Below are 6,000 nucleotides of genomic sequence, written 5' to 3' on the forward strand. Positions count from 1 at the left end.
TAGCATGGCAGTGGTGGAAGACCAGAAAAGGGACTTATATGAAGCATGTCCTCAGCTTTAACATCAACTCATGAGTAATGAGCAGTTATATTGCCATATAAATACTTTCATGCCAGGGACAAGTAGAAACTAATAGGATTTTATCTCATCATGTCACACGGATGGGCAGATTATAATTCAGAATATCCTAAAAGATCTTTGGATAATATGTAGTAAATCAGTGGAGATTTTCAGACTGAGGGAAAAGCCAGGAGTAAAAGGCATACTCCCGGCATGATTGTGTGACCATGCTGAAGATTCTCAGACAATGTTGGGCTCATCCATGACTTATCTGGTGAAGATCCAGGAATGCTCCAGCAACAAACCATTCACAGGACTTCCCCATGAATGCTTTGTTGCTGGCGCATTCCTGGATCTTGATTGGATAAGTCCTGGATGGGTGTGATGTGTCTGAAAATCTTCAGTGTGACCACTTGATTATGTCGGGAGTATGCTTTTTACTCCCAGCTTTTTCCCCTTATCTGAAAATCTCCAACAATGGAGCAAGAGTTTCCAATCTCTAGTCTAACAATAGCAACAAAATCTTTGTGTTTTGCTGCCCCAGTATGTTGACCAGAACATGTTTCTGAGTAAGCATGCATGTGATAGCACTGTGCAGCTGGGAGTGAAAAAACAGACTGGACAAGAGAGCAATGAGGATGCTGAAGAGAGATCACATTGATGGTGTACCTATTTCAGGGACTCTCAAATCCACAGTGGTTGCTGGCTCTTGGGCTGTTGCAACTGACTTCACTTGGTCAACTCGGTTATTCAATTGTGGTTACTCAGTGGTGGTGAAAAGAAAATTGAGCAGGTATCTCAGAACAACCTCCGTATAACTCCAATTCAGAGCAAAGAAACAATCCTTTGAATTCTACAAGCTCACTAAAGATGCTGGAGCCACGGGTGCCAGGTGCTTGGGGAAGGATTGTCATTATTTGCTATTACGTTGTTTTCAACTTATGATGATCCTATGAATGAGAGACCTTCAAGAACCACTGTCAACAATCCTGCTCAAGTTTTCAAACCCAGGACCATGGCTTCCTTGATTGAATCCACTTATAATCCACTTACAATGTGGTTGTCTTCTTTTCCTACTGTCTTCCACTTTCCCCAACATTATCATCTGCTCCAATGAGTCATGTCATCTCATGATGTGTCTGAGGTAAGATAGCCACAGTTTAGCCATTTTGGCTTTAGAGAGTGTTCAGGCATGATTTCCTTTCCAACCTATTTATTTGTCTATAGACCTGTTATATATGGTGCATGATTCCTGTATTTCCATGTAAAGGAAACAGTAAATAGAAAGAGTAAAGGAGCAGAACAGGACGTGCACACATTATTTCAGCTGTGTTTGCCCTATGATTTATAAAGTAAATATTTTCCCACTCCACAGATACAACTGTTTTTCTGGCCAGGATATATGCTGCTGTTACAGAGGTAAGAGCGAGATTAGGTGCATTCTGTCACTTGGCAAAAGACCTGTCATGTAGCATCAGCAACTCCATCAGCAGCATAGGGAGAGATAGGTAGCAGGGCCACTTCATCTTTCCTGCTAAGAACAGGGGTGACTAGTAGATCAGTTGTCACAAAGGTGAAAAATCCTTGCTCACTTTTATGGCTGCACCTTCTACAGTGACTCTCGGTTGTATAAGAACTCTCCCAGTGCTGAACCCTTATCTGAATTCAGGTTCAGCACTCCAATGGCTCCCATCACAACCATCACAGCTGCGGGAGGCACAGACATAAAATTGAAAATGGATTTGGCACCCCTGTGGCGATGGATCCCACCAGCTGTTCTGACTATTGACATCTTTTTAAAAACATTTGCATTCCAGCTGCTCATTGTCAGAGTTTTATTTAAATGTAAGCTTTGCTGCCCGGTATGCTTTTAATTTCCTCTACTTTCTCTATCATTCTCCTTCATAACTTTTTGTACTTTTGGGCTGGAACCACCTTAATTTGATTGTTTGAAGTCACTCTTGTTTTAATGAAGAACAGGATTGCTATAGGGTTAGTGTAGCCAGGTTGAGGGGGAGGAGGTGAGGGTTGGTCGGGTGAGTCAGGGGGAAGAGGGGCGAGAGGACCCAGAGGAAGGGAGTGGGGAAGAGGCACTGCCCCAAGGGGAAGGTATAAAAGGTGAGGGACAGGTGGATGTTAGGAGGGGTGGAGCACGCGGAAGATGAGGATGTGCGGAGGCAGTCGCGAGAGGGAGAGTTGCCGTCGTCAGGAGCCCCGGATGGGCAGGCTGCCCAGTGACGCTACAAGACCGGCACAATTTGCTAAGGGTAGGACCCCACTTGGAGGTTATACTGCCTGACCCTAAGCGGGAAGGAGACTTTCGCTACCCTCATGAGGGAGAGTGGAGGTGTCGGGCCAAGGACACGTTAGAAGGGGAATGGTGAGACCCTAAAGGGGAGCAGTGGGAGCAGAGGCCAGGACCAGAGCTAAAGGAGAAAGCAGCCTGGGAGTGTTTGGAGAAGGGCCCGGAAGAAAGGCGCCCCAAGACTGAGACTGAAAAGCCCTAAAGAAGGAGGGGCTGGTGGGTGACTAAAGCTTGTGGTGACACAATCCAAGCGTCAGTTGTTGCTGTTGTAAAAGTTAATAGTTTTGAGTTACAGTAAAGTTTGGAGCATCCTTCAGCGTCTTGCATGGCCTTTGGGAAACCGAAACTTAATTGGAGACACGTGAGCCATCAAAATGTCTCAGGGAGCAAATGCCCCGCCCACAGTTAGGAATAGGCAACTGGAAACCTGGCTCTTTTGTTCTTGTCTCACCTTACTATTTGACTCAGATTTCCATCCTCCTATTAAGTTCTAATTGATTTCTGTTATACCCTCGTCCCACCATGAGTAGCAAAATAAGCTTTAATAGAGAATATCTCTATGTAATTCAGCTCCTTGGTTGCCCTGATTATCTACACTGGGTAAATGACAAGAGGAGGGCTTCCTGGATCTCTCTTCCTGGATCTCTCGGTGACTTTTGATATCATTGGTCATAGTATCCTACTGGACCAGCTCTGTTTGACAGAAGCATGAGGCCCTGTGTTGTAGTTGTTCCATTCCTATCTGCAAGGCTAGTTCCAGAGATTGATATTGGGGGACTCCTGTTCAGCTCCATGGCCACCACACAGTGTTCCATCTTGTTTGCAATGCTGTTTGATATTGATATGAATCCACTGGGTGCTATCACTATGCTCTGTTATTGCCAGAGTTGACTGGGGTGTGCCAGTGCTGGAACAGGGGCCTGAATGCTGTAATGAGCTAGATGAAGGCCAGTAAACTGAAGCTGAAACTAAATCTATGGACCAGTGTTTTTTGGTTCAGGAGTCGGGTAAGTGATCTGTCCTGGACTGGGCTACATTCCCTTGAGGGAACAGCTGTGTAGCTTGGAAGTACTCTCAAATCCATCTTTTCCCATTAGAGGTCCAAATGGAAATGCTTGTTACCAGCTTCAGCTGATCTATTAACTATGGCCTATCCTGGGCAGGAATAACCTAGCCACTGTAGTCCATGCATTGGTAACTTTGCAGTTTTGACTACTGCAGCATACTCTATGTAGGCTGCCCTTGAAGACAACACAGAAACAGCCATCCAACAGTTAAAGCAAAATGCCACAACTGCACTGCTCACTGAAACATTCTAAAGAAAACATAAAACTCCAGATTTAAAAGGACTGCACTGGCTGCCAATACACTTCCACCCTGAATCAAAAGTGCCAGTGAAGTTCAAAATCCACAATTGCTTGGTATATCAGAGTTGAATCATAGAATCATAGAATAATAGAGTTGGAAGAGACTGCAAGGTTTTAAATGATTTCAACTGAATGTTAAATGGTTAAATACACTTTTAGTCTTATTGATTTAAATTCTTTTAAAGTGTTCAAATTGATTTTATTGCTGCCCTGAGATCCTTCAATATAGAGTGGATATAAATATTTTAAGAAGTGAAAATAAACATAAATCTGAGGCAGAGACAGGAGCAAATAACTCACTGCTTCTCAGTCCTAGGTCCAAAGTATACTTTATCCTATACCCATCAATACACTGGCATGATGTGTTTACATAGTAATGATATAATAGAGAAACAAGAAGTGAGGAACAATACCTTTAGGAAGACATTGTAACTAACTGGCCAGTCAAAGTTAACTACCAAGCCAACACAAGTTCTGGATATATTATTAAAATCAATAGCTAGGGATATCCACTCTCTTTCTTTGGAGGAAATGCATATAAGATTTGGGATATTTTCCAGAGCAGTCATTCCCACAGTAAAGGTTTCCAGATGTTGCTAGATTACAACTCCTAGAATCCCTGATTATTGGTCATGCTAAGTGAGATTTCTGGGAGTTGATGTCAACACCTGAGGACCCAAGTTGCCTTATGGCCAGGGCTGGTTAACTTTAGGGGTGTATGGACCAATTTTCACACACTTCAGTGTAGATACATTACAAACTGCAGTGCTGTGAAATCAGCTTAAAATACAGCTAGCACTTTTCAGTTTATTTTGGGAGGGGAGTTGGAAGTGCTTTTGGAAGTCAAGCCAGTAGGCTTCAAGAGCAGTGATATCTCTGGGGCATATTTTGTCTGCTTGGAGGTGTAGAGTTTGGGGGCTTGGGGAAACATCTGGGGTTTCACAAAAAGCACTTTCCCCAACCTCTGTCTACTGGGGAGGAAGGCACCCAATGCATCACTCTGAGGTCTGAAAGGGCAGTCTTCTATTTGGGGAAAGGCAGCAGCAAATCCTAGGGAAAGGTTATCTGTTCTTTGGAGAGGTTAACCCAAAACTCCTACTTAGTCACAAAGTACAGGTTAGTCAGATTATTTTTTTTCAGGGTCTCAACCTTCTGCATTCCAAGAGCCTTGACAAGGAAGTCTCTCTATTTCAAGTTTGTTGTCTGGGGATGGTATCAGATTCAGCCTTGAACTCGATATCCATAGCCAGGAATACTCTTGCCTAATGCAGATTTATGTGTCAACTGTACTCATTCCTGGAAATTCCAGATCTGGCCATGATGATGCAGGCCTTTGTTACATCACGACTGGGTTATCTGTATCATTCCCTTGTTGAAGCAGCTTCAGAGTTTCCCAATTCACATCTGGACTGAATTTAAACTGCTTATTATGACCTTCGATGCCTTTCATGTCACCTGGAATTAGAACTGGGACAGGGCTGCCTTGTACTTTATGAATCTGATCATGAAAGTTCATTTGTATATATTTAGGTATGTATGTTTTATATTAGTTGACCAATAACCTAGGTTCTTTCTGTGATGTACAGAAGCAATAGATTAGAAAGAGAGAGGATCTCCACTTTAATACAGCAAAGTCTCCCCAAATCCACTCCCGAGATGGGATCCAGAAGATGACTGTAATCATAGTCATATAACCTTATTCACAAGTCACCTATCAACTTATGATGACCCCATGAATTTGATAGGGTTTTCTTAGGCATGGAGTACTTGAAGGTAGTTTGCCATTGTCTTCTTCTGAATATAGCTTAGAAAACTTTGTATCCACTAGTTGTCCCCAAGTGCTAACCAGGCTTACTTAGCTTCTGAGATCAGATAGGGTATGGTGACTTCGGGATATTTAGGCTCATGTAGTAAACTAGATGCCCAGAATAAACAGAATTTTGTAAGGGCAGACGTTGCCAAGCACAATAAAGATAAGATGCTCTGTGAGATTAATAATATTTAAAATATATTAATGCATTTAAAAAGTGGTTAAATGATGTAAAATGATAAATTCAGTGTTTACTTCTATCATCGGGCCCTAATGTGCATTTGAGTCTCCCCCTAGTGTCTCTTCTACAGCACAACAAGAACAATATGTGTATCATCTCTTCGACAACTCCTCATACAGTAATTAAAAAAACACTTAAAAACAGTCTGTCTAACTTTAGCAACTTATGATCCTTTCTAGTGTGTTTGGCTAGCTTTTCCAAAATCCCAATTGCTTAC

This window comes from Sceloporus undulatus, chromosome 3, assembly GCF_019175285.1.
Source record: "Sceloporus undulatus isolate JIND9_A2432 ecotype Alabama chromosome 3, SceUnd_v1.1, whole genome shotgun sequence".
In the NCBI taxonomy this organism is placed as follows: Eukaryota; Metazoa; Chordata; class Lepidosauria; order Squamata; family Phrynosomatidae; genus Sceloporus; species Sceloporus undulatus.